The sequence below is a fragment of the Bison bison genome, unplaced genomic scaffold, assembly GCF_000754665.1.
Source record: "Bison bison bison isolate TAMUID 2011002044 unplaced genomic scaffold, Bison_UMD1.0 scf7180017864254, whole genome shotgun sequence".
NCBI lineage: Eukaryota > Metazoa > Chordata > Mammalia > Artiodactyla > Bovidae > Bison > Bison bison.
In genome coordinates, this window is record NW_011494826.1 from 6,522,605 (window position 1) to 6,541,499 (window position 18,895).

Consider the following 18,895-nt stretch of genomic DNA (forward strand, 5'->3'; position numbering starts at 1 on the left):
CAGCCAGAAGTTCCCATTACTTCTCCCAGGGACCATGAGTCTAACTCCATCTCCCCACACCTGGGTTGGCCTTAGTGGCTTATTTGCCAACAGGATGGGAAGGAAGTGACATGCTGAGACTTGCAAAGCCAGGTCTTGTAAAAGCCTTAGAACTTCTGTCTCTTGGGAGCTCAGAGCTGCCTTGTAAGGAAGCTGGGACCTCCCATGCCAAGGAGGCTACATGGAGGTGGCTCCAGTCAGCAGTCCCAGCTGAGCCCAGCCTTCCGACAGCCTGCTCAATTAGCACACGTGTGACTGAAGCTGCCGTGGCCCCTCCAGACCAGCCCATCCATCAGCTGACTACACCAGCTGACCTAGGTTAATCCCACACGGGACAGAAGAATTGCCTGGTTGAGTACTGCCCAGATTCCTGGCTCACAGAAATGTTGCAGGAAGGGGGACCTCTTCCAGGGTCCGAGAGTGGGCTCCTATCTAACACTTGGAAATGAACTGTCCGAGGAGACACGCGTGCTGACAAAGTAAGAGATTTTTATGGGGAAGGAGCACCCAGGAGAAGAGCAGCAGGGTAAGGGAAGCTTACCTCTCCAGAACAGGAGAACTGCTCTGCCACCTGGCTTGGTCTCAGGTTTTATGGTGATGGGATTAGTTTCCCGGTTGTCTCTGCCCATTCATTCTGACTCAGAGTCCTTCCTGGTGGTGCATGCATTGCTTAGACAAGATGGATGCCAGCGAGAAGGATTCCGGGAGGTGGTCAGACACATGGTGTCTCCTTTTGACCTTTCCCGAATTCTTCTGGTTGGTGGTAGCTTATTAGTTCTGTGGTCCTTACCAGGACCTCTTGTCATAAAACAACTCATGCAAATGGTTACTATGGTGCCTGGCCAGGGTGGGCGGTTTCAGTCAGTGTGCTTCGCCTAAGAGAATCATGTGTTAAGTACCACGGTGGATGTGTTCATCCCCTAGGTCTGGCATAGACGATGACGTCTGCGACAAGCCACACCCTTCAGCATGGTCTCCCTCTCCTGGTTTCACAGCCTCCCCTTTGACCTCTGATCTAATGCAAGGCAAGCACTGTCACCAAATCTTCCCCATGCCCTTCTCACCTCCCTGCCTGGTCCCTTCCCCACGCCACCCTTCCACCCCCAGAATGTGAATCCATCTCTAGCACCTGCCTTAGTGCCTGGGCACGCAACAGGCACTGACACCTGCCAAGCCAGCTACATGACAGACGGTCTGTCTTTTGTGCAGCAGAGCAGAACCCAGACAGACAGATGAGATCCTGCTCATAAAGGCAAAAAGTTACCATCCTATGAAAGAAAGTTAGAATGTTCTCTGGCCTGGCAAGGTTTTCAGCCAGCGACTTTGTAAAAACAAGATTTCCAAGCGCTGCGGGCACATCTGTTTCGGCTGCTGCTGCTAAACAGGGCCTTTCAAGCTTCACATTAAAAAAAAAAAATCTGGAGACTTAAAAAAAATTCCACTTATTGAATAAACGTGTGATGAAAACGTAGCTCATCGTATATGCAGGGCAAATAATTAGTAAAGGTATTTAGAAGCTGCAGAGGACAATGAAGAACACTTGTAAGAAACCTCACAAAGTAATATATGGTTTCTTTTGGTTTAAAATCCAGAGTTCACACATTAATTCTTTTTAATGGCATTTGCTGTGCACTTACTATGTGCCAAGAAACGTTGTGAGGGAGGCTCCTAGAGGGCAGTAAGAGGCTCAAATGACTGAACCACACACAAATCACATAGCTGGAAACGGGCAGTACATAAAATGTGCTCAGTCATGTCCGACTCTGTGACCCCGTGAACTGTAGCCCTCCAAGCTCCTCTGTCCATGGGATTTTCCAGGTAAGAATACTGGAATGGGTTGCCATTTTCTACTCCAGGGGATCTTTCTGACCCAGAGATCGAATCCATATCTCTTGAGTCTCCTGCATTGGCAGGCAGCTTCTTTACCACTGCATCACCTGAGAAGTCGAGAGGCGGCAGGCAGCATGCAAATCTATACCCAGTTTTGTCTGACTCCAAACTGTGCACTGTTTCCAGTAGCCAATACTGACAACTTTTAAATTCAAGGCATCTCCTAGCAAATGACACAAAGATACATTCTTGAGAAGACACCTGCCACCTAAAAAATGCATTTGTCAAAAAGACTCTTCTATAGGAAATAACAGCAAGAGAGGGCATGCCAAGGGCTTCCAGAACACTGCAGAGGCATCACACTGGATCTTAACCAGCCTGAACTCACAGAGCAGCACCTATGTGGACGGGAATGAGAACGTGAGTTACAGGAGAGGAGGCGCTGTCAGCACCAAAGGCCACATTCCAGAGGCAGCCTTGCTTCCTGTTACAGACTGAAGGTGCTGCCCTCCCTCGAAAGCAACATCTCTGTCACCAGCACAGATAAACCACAAGCAACTACTGTAACTGAGACGCTGTGGATGAACAGGCCTGGGACACCAGAGGGAACAGATGTGTAAACGAAGCGAGGAGTCTGAGAAACCCCATACCTTGATCCCCACGTCCAGGCGTGCATGTCAATTCACCACAATAGTGAACACACTAACACACTGCTCCAACTGTGCATAAGAAGGTACACATAAGCCAGTAAGTAAGTGCCTGACACTGGCTTTACATCATTCAGTTCAGTTCAGTCCATTGCTCAGTCATGCCTGACTCTTTGCGACCCCATGAAACGCGGTACGCCAGGTCTCCCTGTCCATCACCAACTCCCGGGGCTTACCCAAACTCATGTCCATTGAGTCGGTGATGCCATCCAACCATGTCATCCTCTGTCATCACCTTCTCCTCCTGCCTTCAATCTTTCCCAGCATCAGGGTCTTTTCAAATGAGTCAGCTTTTCGCATCAGATGGCCAAAGTATTGGAGTTTCAGCTTCAACATCAGTTCTTCCAGTGAACACCCAGCACTGAACTCCTTTAGGATGGACTGGTTGGATCTCTTTGCAGACCAAGGGACTCTCAAGAGTCTCCTCCAACACCACAGTTCAAAAGCATCAATTCTTTGGTGCTCAGCTTTCTTTATAGTCCAAATTCTCACGTCCATATATGACCACTGGGAAAACCACAGTCTTGCCTAAATGGACCTTTCTTGGCAAAGTAATGTCTCTGCTTTTTAATATGCTGTCTAGGTTGGTCATAATTTTCCTTCCAAGAAGTAAGTGTCTTTTAATTTCACAGCTGCAGTTACCATCTGCAGTGATTTTGGAGCCCAGAAAAATAAAAGTCAGCCACTGTTTCCACTGTTTCCCCATCTATTTGCCATGAAGTGATGGGACCAGATGCCATGATCTTAGTTTTCTGAATGTTGAGCTTTAAGCCAATTTTTTCACTCTCCTCTTTCACTTGCATCAAGAAGCTCTTTAGTTCTTCTTCACCTTCTGCCATAAAGGTGGTGTCAACTTCATATCTGAGGTTATTGATATTACTCCCGGCAATCTTGATTTCAGCTTGTGCTTCTTCCAGCCCAGCGTTTCTCATGATGTACTCTGCATATTAGTTAAATAAGCAGGGTAACGATATACAGCCTTGAATGCACTCCTTTCCCAATTTGGAACCAGTGTGTTGTTGCATGTCCAGTTCTAACTGTTGCTTCCTGACCTGTTTACAGGTTTCTCAAGAGGCAGGTCAGGTAGTCTGGTATTCCCATCTCTTTCAGAATTTTCCACAGTTTATTGTGATCCACACAGTCAAAGGCTTTGGCATAGTCAATAAAGCATCATTACAGCCTCATTATTTGCGATATCATATGTATCTGTTGGCTTCCTAGGTGGCACTAGTGGTAAAGAATCTGCCACCAGTGCGGGAGACATAAGAGACCCAGGTTTAATCCCTGGCTTGGGAAGATCCCCTGGAGGAAGGCATGGCAACCCACTCCAGTATTCCTGCCTGGAGAACCCCATGGACAGAGGAGCCTGGTGGGCTACAGTCCATGGGGTCACAAAGAGTCAGACACGACTACAGAGACTATGCACACACACATTTGGATTGGATGCTCTTTGAGGAGTTCCTGTGTCTTTGTGTACCTCCCCTTCACCTCTACATGGTACCTTAAAACCAAGGAAAGTCTCAATGAAACAGTCACCATGTTGGTATGGAAATAATGATAATCGTTTAAGGGATCAAGAGAGGATTTCTAGCTCCAATTCTTTTCCGAGCTCATGCTGTGAACTTACCTAAGATGAGACTGTTTTCTCAGCTACAAAGATAGCAACACAGAGTTAAATTTCAATATTAAGAAGAGATTCCCAAACCTCTTTCAAACATTTCAATTCGATATGGACAAGGCATTTCCTCCAACTCAAATACCAGGATCCTGTCTCAGAAGGGTGAGGCTGTGGCTGTCCAAAGACCCCTCAAGTCTTTACGGCAGCTGAGGTGTAGCTGTTGATACACTCGCACGTTGCTTTTTGTCTTGAGGTTTTCCAGCTTCCCTGTACCGCAGTATTTCCCAAGGCGAAACATTAAAACATTCTGTGTTATCAGGAACACAGAACTGCTCCCACACACAGTAGATTTTCAGCCCTTCTTCTGGGATATATACACCCACACACCCTCACTCAGCCTCTCTGCAGCAAAAAGTACAGCAGGAAGGCAATGGAGGCCCCACTCTGGCCCTGCATGGAGTCCCACATTCACACAAGTCCCTGAACATCTCAGAACCTCACCTTCCCCTCCCATAAAGTAGGAAGAAGGCCTAACATCCTACAGCTTGGATTCGGGAGCCATTTAGGGGTGGGAGATGAGGGTAAAGCTGTCCAGAGAGGCCCTAACTCCAGCCTCGTCAGCAGCACACCCCTCACTGACCCCTGTTCTCTCTGTTCTCTCCACACTCATTCAACTCCTGGGACTAAAGAAGGCTGCACGCCCCAATCTGCTGCTTCTTTCAACCAGGTCACAGGAAAGAAAAGAGCATGCAAAGCGAATCCAGTCCACAGAACTATTCGCGAAAAGAAAAATATTTATTATCTAATACTTAGCCATGTGCATATTATCTGAAGTCTTTCTCCTCCCTTTTTCATTTTAAACCAGTACTGCCACTAAAAAAACACCAAATAAAGGTTTTGTTTTTGTTTTTATACAGTATTGAATCTTTGATTTTTTAGCATCACTGGAGGGCCAACAATAGAGTTTTTTTCCACTGAATATCGGAAGGTACACAAAGCATGAGGCATAGAGAAGGCTATTTACATTATTTTTAAAATACTGATGACTACATCTTTTATTCTGCCATTGGATTAGTCCTTTATATCAAAGAACATTTTTTTTTACCCTAGGGGTGAAAATTATTGTTTAAGTACTACCCTGCAGTAATTTTGTATTCCTAGAAGAGAAAATAAGCCACGTGGATCCGTGGTAAAGAAACCACCTGCAATTCAGGAGATGCAGAGGTTTGATCCCTGGGCTGGGAAGATCCCCTAGAGAAGGAAATGGAAACCCACTTCAGTACGCTTGCCTGGGAAATCCCATGGACAGAGGAACCTGCTGGCTTACAGTACACAGGGTTGCCAGAGTTGGACACAATTTAGTGACTAAAGCAACAACAAAAAGAGAAAATATCACACAAAGGGAAAAAACTAAAGTATAACAAGAAATGAATTTAATACAGTAAAAGATTTGTACAATTCAAGACCAGGTAAAGACTTATCACTTTATCTTATTCTTGAATTTGCACCGTCTTTTTTGGGAGAGAGGGCAGTCTGAGTCACATCTCTGCCATTAGTAATCATGTGTTCTTTTTAACCATTTTTAACACTTGAAGTATAGTTGATTTACAATGCTGTGTTAGTTTCAAGTGTACAGCAAAGTGATTCAGTTTATATATAAACATACATATAGATATTCTTTTAAGTGATATCATATCATATACTTTTCTGTCTGATTTTCTTCATTTAATATGGAAATCTCTAGAATTATTACCAACTTATACTCCACACTGGTTGCCAATTAATAATCTTGAAAACCAAATTAAATCCCACACATTTATTATCACTCCAATATTTATTTTAATCTCATCACCTCAATTAAGACAGGTGCATAAACTGTATGCGGTAGACTGAAATACTGGTCCCAGTTCTTCACTCCTCCCTGAAAACATGCCCTTTGACATGACTTTATACTTCCAGTTAACCTCCTGGCCCTGGATTTTGGGTTGGACCAAGTGAGTTGCTTTAGCCAACTGGATGTTAACGTATGATGCAAGCAGGGGTCTGAGTTGAGCTTGGCAGTTAGGATTATCCTCTGTCACCTCTGTCATGGCCATAGGAAGAGTATGTCCCAGCCAGCCTGCCAAGGAGGACAAGTGACACTTGGAGGAGATCCAAATCCCATAAACACAGCACAAGTAGAGCCACTCCATCACACCTTAGAGCAGAGCCATCTCAACCAACCCACACTCATGAGAACGAATGACTGTTTCTTTCAAGTCACTGAGTTTGGGTATGATTTGTTACACAGCATTATACAGCAAAAAGTAGATGAATTTCAAAAACAATTAACATAGTTTCTTCAGTATCTAAAAACTTTGGGCTAAAAAAGCAAAAATATAAAATATATACCAAATGAAAGTTTTATATAAAGAATTCTCTTTCACTACGAAGGAAAAAGTCTAAAATTAGAGATAATTGGAAATAATTCCAAATGTATAACTTTCTAAGACTGGTTATATTACATGGGATTTTTAAAAAATGCACACTTAATACAGACACTGAAAATGCATTTGATAGATATCTTCACCTGTTTCAGATTAATGTCTTTAAGAGCTGAGAATAAAACAATATTTTCATCTCATAATTATTTAACAGTAAAAGAGTAAACTAAAAAGCATTTATATTAAAAATCAGGAGCAAAACAAGGATGCTTACCATTACCATTTTTATTAAACACCACTCTAAAATAAATCCTAGTCTAACCAAGAACACTGAGTTAGAAATAAGAGGTATTAACTGAAGGAAAAGAAGATATAAAACTAGTATTACTGCTGTAGGAAGACTTCCCTGGTGGCTCAGACGGTAAAGCGTCTGCCTACAATGCAGGAGACCCGGGTTCAATCCCTGGGTAGGGAAGATCTCCTGGGGAAGGGAATGGCAACCCACTCCAGTATTCTTGCCCCCTCAAAAAAAAGGGGCTCAAAGAAATATTTTTGCAGAAGGAAATGGCAACCTACTCCAGTACTCTTGCCTGGAAAATCCCATGGACAGAGGAGCCTGGTAGGCTACAGTCCATAGGGTCGCAAAGAGTTGGACATGACTAAGCGACTTGTCAATGTCAATTACTTGAGAACAAAAACCACACGCCAACGGAGAAGAAACACCCCAGAAACAGACCCTTGACTAGATAAAGTAATGTAAGATGATGTAAGGGCCACTAGCCAATGCAAAAGAAATTGGATTATTCAATCGTGTATAGAAACCAACCATCTACTTTGAAAGAAAAAAATTTCTTAGAGCTGCACACAAAAATTCCAAAGTTGACTATGTATCATATAAGTGCTCAGTCATGTCCAACTCTTTGTGGCCCCATGGACTGTAGCCCACAGGCTCCTCTGCCCATGGAATTCTCCAGGCAAGAATACTGGAGTGGGGCACCATTTCCTACTCCAGGGGATCTTCCTGACCCAGGGATCAAACCAGCATCTCTTGTGTCTCCTGCACTGGTAGGTGGATTCTTTACCACTAGTGTCACCTGGAAAGCCCTACTTAAGTCAATAATAATGTTCTAAACATAAACACAGTTAAAAAAAAAAAAAAACCTACAAACATAAATATTGGTACATTTAAATGTGTAAAAATGTGAAACTTTTGCATATCAGGAACTCTAAAATTATATGTCCAACAAAACTAGAAAAACCACTGGTAATAATATGAAAAAGCTTAATAACATTAATAGGTAAATGCTACTACAAGGAAAAGGAAAAACAGACATCCTCACAGATATACTACAGAAAAATAAGCAAAGAACATGACTAGAACACTCACAGAGAAGAAACAATGGCTAATGGACATTTCTTTTTAACGTTCAATCTCATCAGTAATCAGAAAATGAAATTAAAGCAAGATCGTTATTTGCCGATAAAATTATCAAACTGTTGAAATGACACAGAATTCAAGTATATCACTGGTAAGACTCTGAATTGGCACAACCTCACTGTAAAATAATTAGTAATATGTATCAACAGCCTTAATAAATGTACTTATGTTCTTTGAGCTAGTAACTCTAATTTGAAGGAATCTATCCTCACAATATAGTTTTGAAATGTAAGTAGAGTTTTATGCACAAAAATGTTAACTATGTCATTATTTATAATGGCAAAAGACTGCAAATAACCTAAATTGTTCAATAATAATGGATTAACTTGATAATTATAATTCTATATGATGAAATTATATTTACTGCAAATTCTTAATAGCAATGAAAAAGGATTTTGAAAACCAGAGAATAAAAAATATGCATATGGTATCATCTCTAACATGTTCAAATTATTTAATAGGGAAGACTGAAATAAACACACTAAAATATTAAGCAATTATTGTTAGAAACTATATGATTTAGTGCTTATATTTTCAGTATCTTTTAAAAACATCTATGTTGAGTGTATTTTTCAAATGAATTAAATGTTTTAAAAGCATATATTTCACGAAATAAAGGTGGACTTCTAAGAATACAGTATTAATCAATTTAGATCTGAAACAAGACCTAGAAATAAAATCAACCCTGAGGACGGAAAGAAGATTTAAATTTATACTCAAAAGAAGGTCACAATGTGTCTAAGTTGTTAAATGGCCACATTGAAAAGACCATTCATGCACAGATTTTCTCAGGCACACAAGAACTTGGTTTTTCACAGCTGTGAAAGCTGTTACTCTACAAAAACCTCTTTGCACCTATCATTCTTGAATTTTTAAAACTTGTAAAGATTCCCAAGTTTTCCATTTCTACTATAGATATTCTTGACACAGATATATTTATTTATTTTATGTACAATCCTAATCAAACTTCTAATCCCTGTAATTTATCATCAGAGTAGGAAAATGATTTCTCAGGTCTAAAGACAGAGACTGTTGAAATTTTAAGTCTGAAATTCCTGTTACCTATAAGAAGAGATTAATTCCTAAAAGAAGAAAATTCTTTCACCACTAATCAGGCAATGCCAAACTTCCATGTCTTTCTGGTGGTTTCCCTCCAGATGAAAATGGTATTAGGCTTTCTGTTCACACCTTGACTCGAATGCAGTTAAGATCAGGATCTGCAGGCAACTCACACAATTAGCAGCCTGATCTGCCTTAAACTTGGGAGGCAGACTGGGATTTTTCATACTGTCCAAGCCAGTACGGAGAAAGCAATGGCACCCCACTCCAGTACTCTTGCCTGGAAAATCCCATGGATGGAGGAGCCTGGTGGGCTGCAGTCCATGGGGTCACTAAGAGTTGGGCATGACTGAGTGACTTCACTTTCACTTTTCACTTTCATACATTGGAGAAGGAAATGGCAACCCACTCCAGTGTTCTTGCCTGGAGAATCCCAGGGACGGGGGAGCCTGGTGGGCTGCCGTCTATGGGGTCACACAGAGTCGGACACGACTGAAGCAACTTAGCAGCAGCAAGCCAGTACATATAGAATCCTCTTCACCAAAAATAGTTATAGCATCACTACTCAAATCAATAAACGAAAAAATTCATTTTGAAGCCAGTCTGTCAAGTGAATTAAAGAAAATTAAGCAGGTTTATCTGCTCACATCCATAATATGCTAATATGTCCCATGAATCACCAAGCGGAAGACATGGCAGACAGTATTTCCCACTGACTTGGTCTAACAGCCCACTCTCACGGCACGTGCAGAGCCAACAATTTCCTGGACCAAGCAGTCAAGTTTGGGAACTGCGAAGGGAAGAATGCACTTACACCATGCAGCCCACTGTTACTACAAACGCAGGGGGATAATGTCTTGGGGAAAAAAAGCAGAAGTTAGAAACAGCTGTATTGCATATTGCAATTCCATTTCCCATTTATACACATTTTCTGATTAACACCAACTGGAAATGGACTTCACTTTACAATCATCTTTTTACTACTGTAACTACTATAATGAAGAATGAATGTTATAAACTAATATAGTTGTAAATAGAATGTTTCCTTTAATTTACTTCCTTGGTATATTAATGACAAGCCACAGTGAAGGAAGAGCTAGAAATGAGAAACTAAGAGGTCAAAACCATAAACACAGCTCATAAACCTTTCTCGTACTGACCCAAGGGAGGCCTAAACAAGACCTGTGCAAGACAGGAGTGTAAAAGTTCCTGGGACCTGCAGTGATTATAACAAAGTTGCAGCCACCCAGAAACCTCAGCTAATGAGGCAGGCTGGGAGCCCAGTCTCTGGTTGTCCTCTAATGGCAGAGACTGTTCACTGTTCCCCAATAATCATATTCCTTTCTATCTTTTGGTAAAATAATCATAGTCACTGATACATACATAATGTCTCCTTTGTGCCAGGCACTGTCCTGAATGATTCCTATGTATTAATGAACTTAATGGAATCCTCACGGTAACTCCATGCTTTGAGTTAATTGAAGCACAGTAGGTACTTCACTTTGGAGAAGGAAATGGCAATCCACTCCAGTATTCCTGCCTGATGAATTCCGTGAACAGAGGAGCTTGGGGGGCTACAGTCCATGGGGTCGCAAAGAGTCGGACATGACTGAGTGCCTAGATTTCACTTTTCAGGTGCTTCACTTACCTCCACTTTAGAAACAAGAAAATAGGCACAGAGAGGTGAAGCAACTTCCCCCAAGTCTCACAGCCGTTCAGTGGCAGAGCTGGCACTCTAACCAGTCCAACTGGGGGAAACCCTCTGTTTCCCCTGCAGGTAAGTGTGGTCATGTGACTGTCGGGGACACAGGACTAGGACCATAAATGATATAGGCAACTTTTGGCTCCTCTCCTTCAGGCTAAGAGCACTTCTCCTGACTTTCCTCTTCCCTGAGGTCTGGAATACGGATGGGAGACAGGACCCTTGTACTCTGTGAGACCAGCTCCCTGAGAGTAATAACATGAGTGGAGATGGGTTTTCGAAGGACCCCATGGACTGTAGCAATGATGGATTGCTCCATGCTAGGCTTTTTCATGAGAGTGGGAACATCTACTACAATTCAGCTCTACTATTTTGGTGTATTTGGGGAGTAGCTTTATTAAGAGAAACTTAGCCACATTTTTGTTTTAGCTCAGAACATGCTTTGCTTTCTTAAAAAAAAAAAAAAAAACTTAGTAATGCATTTCTTAATAACCTGGTTCTCAGTTTTGGTCCAGATAATAACTACAACTTATTAAATGCTTACTTGACACTATTCTAAACACACATATTAACTCCTTAATTTTTTTAACAAACCTATATGGCAGTGGGTGGAGGGGGATGCTATTAATATCCTCAGCCAATAGATGATAAATTGAGGCACCATGAAGCAATCAGTTGACATTACAGAGCTGGAGTGAAAACCCAAACACTCTGACTGAGTCCCGGCAGAACAGGTATGTTCCAATGGCTGAGGCATTATCAAATTCATAGTTAGCAAGTTCAGTCCCCAGAGAAACATACACCACTACAACACAGTTGTTCTAAAGTGGATCTGGTTGAAGTCCAAAGGGAGCACCAAGAATGGAGCACCGGGGCCAGTCAGTGAAGTGAGTGAAAGTCACTCAGTCGTGTCTGACTCTTTTCGACCCCACGACCTGTAGCCTGCCAGGCCCCTCTGTCCATGGAATTCTCCAGGCCAGAACACTGCAGGGTTAGGGGTTAGGGTTAGGGCAGTGGGTAGCCGTTCCCCTCTCCAGGGGATCTTCCCGATCCAGGGATTGAACCCACGTCTCCCGCACTGCGGGTGGATTCTTTACCATCTGAGCCACCAGGGAGGTCCAAGAATACTGGAATGGGTAGCCTATCACTTTCTGATCCAGGAATTGAACTGGGGTCTCCTGCATTGCAGGCGGATTCTTTACCAGCTGAGCTACCAGGGAAGCCTGGGTCAGTCAAGTATGGGCTAGAGAGACACAGGGGTCAAGAGAGAGGCCACAGGGGAGAAACATAATATACTGTAATATTATACATGCTATGCATACTTATAGCTGATTAATCGGATGAATTTTTACTTCCCATCTGTGCATCACTCCACAGATTTCTTCTCTAACACAACAATGTAAAGCAACTATACTCCAATAAAAATTAATTTAAAAAAATTTAATTCAGAAAAACAAAAAGAATGATTAAAAAATTCGCCAGATGGATGGGAGAAGGGGGCAGGGGACAGGGAGAAGCAGAAGGGACTCTATATGCAACAGCTATGTGGCATTAAACCCCTAAAATTGCTCCTAGAGTGAACAACGATGCTTCAGAGTAACACAGGGTACCATGGGTGGATGCGGGCAGATGTCACTGCCAGACACTGGTCAGCAACACACACTCAATTTATCCTCAATCTCATTTTCATTTTTTATTTTTTTCTAAGCTTTGGCTGTAAATATGACAAAGGTGCATGAAGGTCTTGTTTCCTTAAGTTCTTAATCTCCAAAAGGCAAAATCATTTAATCTCCCTAAGACTTCAGTCTTATCTGTAAAGTTCTATCAGATTTCTCAGGATCTAGGGTTGAAGAATTGATGTTTTTGAACTGTGGTGTTGGAGAAGACTCTTGAGAGTCCCTTGGACTGCAAGGAGATCAAACCAGTCCACCCTAAAGGAAATCAGTTGTGAATATTCATTAGAAGAACTAATGCTGAAGCTAAAACTGCAATATGCTGGCCACCTGATGTGAAGAACTGATTCACTGGAAAAGACCCTGATGCTGGGAAAGATTGAAGGTGGGAGGAGGAAGGGGATGACAGAAGATGAGATGGTTGGATGGCATCACCGACTAGATGGACATGAGTTTGAATAAGTTCAGGAGTTGGTGATGGACAGGGAAGCCTGGTGTGCTGCAGTCCAAAGGGTCACAAAACTGAGGGTTGAAGAAACCTTGGTCTAGCCTTCCCACTGCCACCAACAGCCAACTCTTCTGCATCTGAGACAGACTGCCACCCAGCCGCCCACTACTGGGACACAGCCATGGGACAGCCAGCTTGTGCTGGGGCCCATACAAGTCTTCTCTATGTTACATTACATTTGGTTTCTTTATCAAGTTCTCCATATCAGGTCTTAAGCAACACAACTAAACCTGTCCCTTTTCTACCAGCTAGGCTTTCAAATATTTACAATTGTAGGAATAAAAGATTCTAAGGTATTTTCCAAGTATTATAAACAGTTCAAAATACATGTAAACAGATATTTAAACACTTATTTATGTAAAGTATCTACTCCCAAAATTCATTAATAAATATTGCGCCACTAAGTACTATGTCAGATCTACAGGCTAACCTGAAAATTTTGTGACTACTCAAAAGTATTTACCAAAATGGTAAAAGAAAAAAAAAAACTAAACGTAAGAGAAATAGATAATGGAATCAATGACAAGGTTATATTGGATCAATCAACACGCACGGCATTTATTAAAATACATCTTGATTCTTAAACTCTGTTCAAATGAGTTTCTTTACTTTGGCTACCTGTGGAGAAATGGTTTCCCTCAAGTTGGCATTCTGGCAGTCAACACTGAGTCTTAATGTTTGTTTTTTTTTTTTGAAGATCCATGAAGATTTTTTTTTTTTCTTTTTTTTTCTTTTAATTTTATTTTATTTTTAAACTTTACATAATTGTATTAGTTTTGCCAAATATCGAAATGAATCCGCCACAGGTATACATGTGTTCCCCATCCTGAACCCTCCTCCCTCCTCCCTCCCCATACCATCCCTCTGGGTCGTCCCAGTGCACTAGCCCCAAGCATCCAGTATCGTTCATCGAACCTGGACTGGCAACTCGTTTCTTACATGATATTTTACATGTTTCAATGTCATTCTCCCAAATCTTCCCATCCTCTCCCTCTCCCACAGAGTCCATAAGACTGTTCTATACATCAGTGTCTCTTTTGAGTCTTAATGTTAACCATCAGACATACTTGACAGTTACACAGTGCTTTTTGTTGCCAGGGACATAATCCCCATTATAATTCCTTCTCAAACTGTTTTGCTTTTGAGGAGATCAAAGCACTTTACCTTATTTATTCTTACACCTGCCTTGAGAAGGAAAGTACCAAGCATAACTATAGAGGTCTAAGTTACTAAAATTTCTTCTCAACAATATCGGTAATGTCTATGCCATGGATTTCTAGAAAAAGCCATCAATCTTGTCCACCATGTCGCTGGGGCCAGCACAGAAAGTTACAGGAAAGCAGGAGCTATTAAGTCTCTCCCCAACCCCTCACCAAAAAAGGAAAAAAATGTATGCTCTGAACATAAAGGACATTGCTGCTGCTGCTGCTAAGTCACTTCAGTCGTGTCCGACTCTTTTCGACCCCATGGACTGCAGCCTACCAGGCTTCTCCGTCCATGGGATTCTCCAGGCAAGAACACTGGAGTGGGTTGCCATTTCCTTCTCCAATAAAGGACATTAAATCTCCCTTAAAAATTATAAAAGTAAAACACAAAATATCTGCATTATCCTCTGAAAGATGTGTGTGTGTGTTCAGTTGCCTCCAACTCTTTGCGACCCCATGGACTGTAGCCCACCAGGTTCCTCTGTCCATGAGATTCCCCAGGCAAGAATACTGGAGTGGGTTGCCATCCCCTCCTCCAGGGGATCTTCCCGACCCAGGGATTGAACCCGTGTCTCTTGTGCCTCCTGCACTGGCAGGCGGATTCTTTACCACTAGTGCCACTTGGGAGGCAACCTCCCCCACCCCCACCCCCAAAAGATACGTGCTCTTAAACCAAGAACAAAAATAATAAAGCATCTAATATTTCAAATAGAGATCTGAACACCTTACCCACACATGCTGCAAAGGTATGAGAAGTGATAAAATATGGAAATGAATTAAGAATACAACTCCTGAAGATCAGGTAAAAATTAATTTAGTAGAATGACTTAAAAAGATCCTTCACAACTGTAATATAGTTTTTTAAAAACGTAAAAGGTGGGCTCCCACCTCCAAGGAAACTGGAACCATTGAAACCAAATACTTGGTGATGGGATAGATTCTCTTTCCATTTCCTTCCTTACAGCACTGTCCTCACAGATGGCTCAAGCTCCTGCAGGCAGGCGCTATTTTATAAAGTGTAATTCTACGTGGCATTACACTGGGCAAGTTGTAGAAATAAAAAGGGATAAAGAATGAACTGCTGCATCCAGAATATATACCCTAAATAAAGCAAAACTGTGCATAAAGAGAAAGTTAAACAGGAAAAGGCACATTGTATACAAAGCCCTCACTTTTCAATAATTGGGGATATATATGGTTTAAAGCCTATCTAATAAGTTCACACATCTTGGCATCTAACTTCCCAACTCTTGTTTCAGTGCTATGAATTATTACAATTCTGGCTTATATGTTTTGTTTACTTTCACAGAAGGATCCAGATATACTAAGGCTAGAAAAGAAGGCTTAAGCCCTAGTATACAGGATCTGGGTAAAACAGAAGTTTCCATTTTCTGAGCATGAGGGTGTTCATTACTGAAACAGTATGAGGAGGAGGCACTTCTCATGAAGTCCTTTCAACAGCGGGTGGGTTTGGATCTAAAGCTGCATGAAGATGCAGTGACCGAGCAGTTGCTGCTCCCACCACCTTTAGCCCAGACCCCTCGGCTCTCTCACCTGCACATCCTTACTGAGTGCACACTTGGTACCACGCGCTACACTAGACGCCAAGGTCACAAACGTATAAGAAAAGCATTTCCACCAGGGGGTACACAGCCCAGAGAGGGACAGAGCAGCACAGGGTGACAGTACTCTGGGACAAGATCAAATAAACAGAGGGGTCTGTGAAAAGCCCTGCAAGGCAAGAGAACCAGAGGGCAGAGTATGGCATCTGGGAAGGTTTCAGGCAGCCTGGGCACCTACACTAACTCGCAGAAGGCTGAAGTTATGTGCTAAGAATGGACACGGGTGGGGAAGGACAGGGTCTCCCAGACACCAGAGTAGGACCTGCAGAGGCTGGAAGCCCCAGAGAGGGGCAGGAGGCTGTGAGCAGTGCACTCGGACTGGAGGTAGCCTAGGAGGGCAGGCTGCCCGTGTCAAGGTCTCTACCCCACGCAAAGTTTATACTTTATCCTGTAGTCAATCACACACATACACATGTTTTTACACAAATCCTAACAGGGTCACACAAATTGCTTTCCATTGATAACAGACCTCTCCAGTAGACCAGTGAAGGGTGAACTAGAATGGGGGAGAAGATGAAAAAGAATCAGGAGGCAACAGACATGGCAGGGATGGGAAAGAGGAGGAAGGTGGGATGTAAGGAAGAAAATGTTTTAAAACACCTTGATGTGAGACATGAAAGAAGGATCTAGGCTGACTGCCAGGTACGGTCTGCATAGCCCGCAGTATCAATTACACAGGGACTTCAGGAAAGGAGGCAGACTGAAGAGACAGCGATCTGGATGCTGGACTTCACATCATGACCAAAAGGTATGACATCATCTGTACTTCCCACCGGGTGCTCGTAACACTTTAAACCTCAACCAGTCTATTCCTGGACTAGTTACAAACAGAATAATCAGTCTTGCACCAAATCTGACTCAGAGACAATGCCAGAGTAATGACGCTGTGGTCAACAAACCGCACGGGTAAGGACATTAAGGATACTCCAGCGTTCCTTCTCAACACACACCCAAACCACACACTTAAAAATACTTGCTCATCCTCCTACAACATTCCTGGCTTTTCCCTTACTTCCTAAAAGCTGGGCCAGAGTAGTTTATTAAAGGATAAGACAGCTATGAGGAGACTGGAGATTACTGCTGGGGTATTTTTGCGGATTCTAGTGTCTGACAAATAGTTCACATAAAACCAGAGTTCATAAAGAGAAAAAGTAATTAACATCAAACAGAAAGTGGACACGGCATGGAAAGAGTGGGAGGGACGAATTGGGAGAGTAGCACTGAGATATATACAATACCACGTGTAAAACAAATACTACTGGGAGGCTGCTGTATAGCACGGGGCACTTGGCTCGGTGCTCTGTGCTCTGTGACGACCTAGGAGGGTGGGGTGGGGGAGGGAGGGAGGCCTAAGAGGGAGACACCAATGCATACACGTAGCTGATTCGCTTTGCTGTACAGCAGAAACATATACAACACTGTAAAGCAATTATACTCCAATAAAAGAGAAAAAGAAAGCAACGCCGTCAGCATGCCATCCTGTGCAATTTGGTGCTGGTGTAGGAATTCAGGACATCAGGTGGGAGTCAAAGAAGTAACTCAACCCATGACAGTGACTTTGATCTCTTCTCCTTCCCTCTGCCCAAGATACAATATGACATGTTGCCAATAAGACTATACACTCAGTGGGATGGTACAGTCTTAGAAAAGTTTGGCAGTTTCTTAAAAAGTTAAACAGACACTTATCATGAGACCAGTAATTCTACAACCCCAAAAAAACTAAAACATATGTCCACACAAAGACTTGCCATCAGCAAATGACTACAACAGCATTATTCACAATGGCCGAAAACTGGAAACAGTCCAAGGGGTCTGTCCATCAAATGGTATGAAAAACACAATGTGGTACACATCCACATAATGTGATATCACGTGGTCATCAAAAGGAATGATGTCCTGATACATGCTACAACATGGATGAAGCTCAAAAACATTATGCTGAATGAAGTAAGCCAGACACAAAAGACAACATATGGTATGATCCAATGATATCACTAGAAAAGGCAAAATTATAGGGACAGAAAGCAGATCAGTGGTTGTTTAGAGCCAAGGGAAAGAACAGGAATTCACTACAGACTGGCATGAGGGAATGTTATGGGCTAATGAAAGTGTTCCAAAACTGCACTGGGGTGATGAATGCATAAATGAATATATATATTACTGAACCACTGAAATACATGCTGAAACAGGCAAATGGAATGGTATATAAATTATTTATCAATAAAGCTGTAAAAAAGAAAAACAGACTGCTCATCAACAGAAAAAAAAATATGAAGACTCTAAGATGAATGTTATAACACAAGCAAAATTTATCTGTCAGCATGTAAACACCAGAATTTCACAATGAGACTATGTTAGAATGCTACCATCAACTTCAAAAGTTCTCCTTTGTAGTATGTATACTCCAACAACACTATTGAACTCCCCGTGTTACAAGGCCCCACGACCTTCTACATGCTGTTAGTTCTCCAACTCCTCCTTCTCATCCTTCAAGCTTCCCCTGCAAACACTACCATTTTCGCCTACCACCCCAATGAACCTTACATGTAACTCCAGCACAGCACTGGGTTCATGTGGGAACTCTGTTTGCACATCTCTCTCTATCCTGAACAAATGTTTCTCCAGGAGGGATTCGTGGATGTACTCTTGGTGCTCTGTAATATATCAAGAAGCATATTTTCTGTCTTCTTTTTCAGTGGCCCAGTTTGTTCTGCATTTAGAATCAAGATGATGCAAACTATTCCCATTTTCATCATCTAGCTCTAACAATAAACCAATGGAGGCAGACCTACTATGCCAATGAAGCATCGGGGTCAAGAGAAGGCCCAGTGAAATTACACTGCACCGAACAAGAACAAAGACTTCAGTCCCCGAAGGGAACTGATAGTGAGAAATAGAAGCATTAAAACTTCAACCCACAGGGATGGTATGGGGAGGGAGGGGGAAGGGGGGTTCAGGATGGGGATCACGTGTACACCTGTGGCAGATTCATGTTGATGTATGGCAAAACCAATACAATATTGTAAAGTAATTAGCCTTCAATTAAAATAAATAAATTTATATTTAAAAAC

At 42.3% G+C, this 18,895-nt stretch overlaps 1 protein-coding gene and 1 non-coding gene across 2 annotated transcripts in view; one reads left to right on the forward strand and one right to left on the reverse strand.

Annotated features, from left to right (window-relative positions):
* PELI2 (pellino E3 ubiquitin protein ligase family member 2) overlaps positions 1-18,895 on the reverse strand; it is a 200,417-nt gene that overhangs the window by 147,980 nt on the left and 33,542 nt on the right. The gene's annotated exons all lie outside the window — the stretch shown is intronic.
* Positions 7,021-7,092, forward strand: TRNAC-ACA. Its single transcript has one exon. It is a non-coding gene; the product is annotated as a tRNA-Cys (tRNA).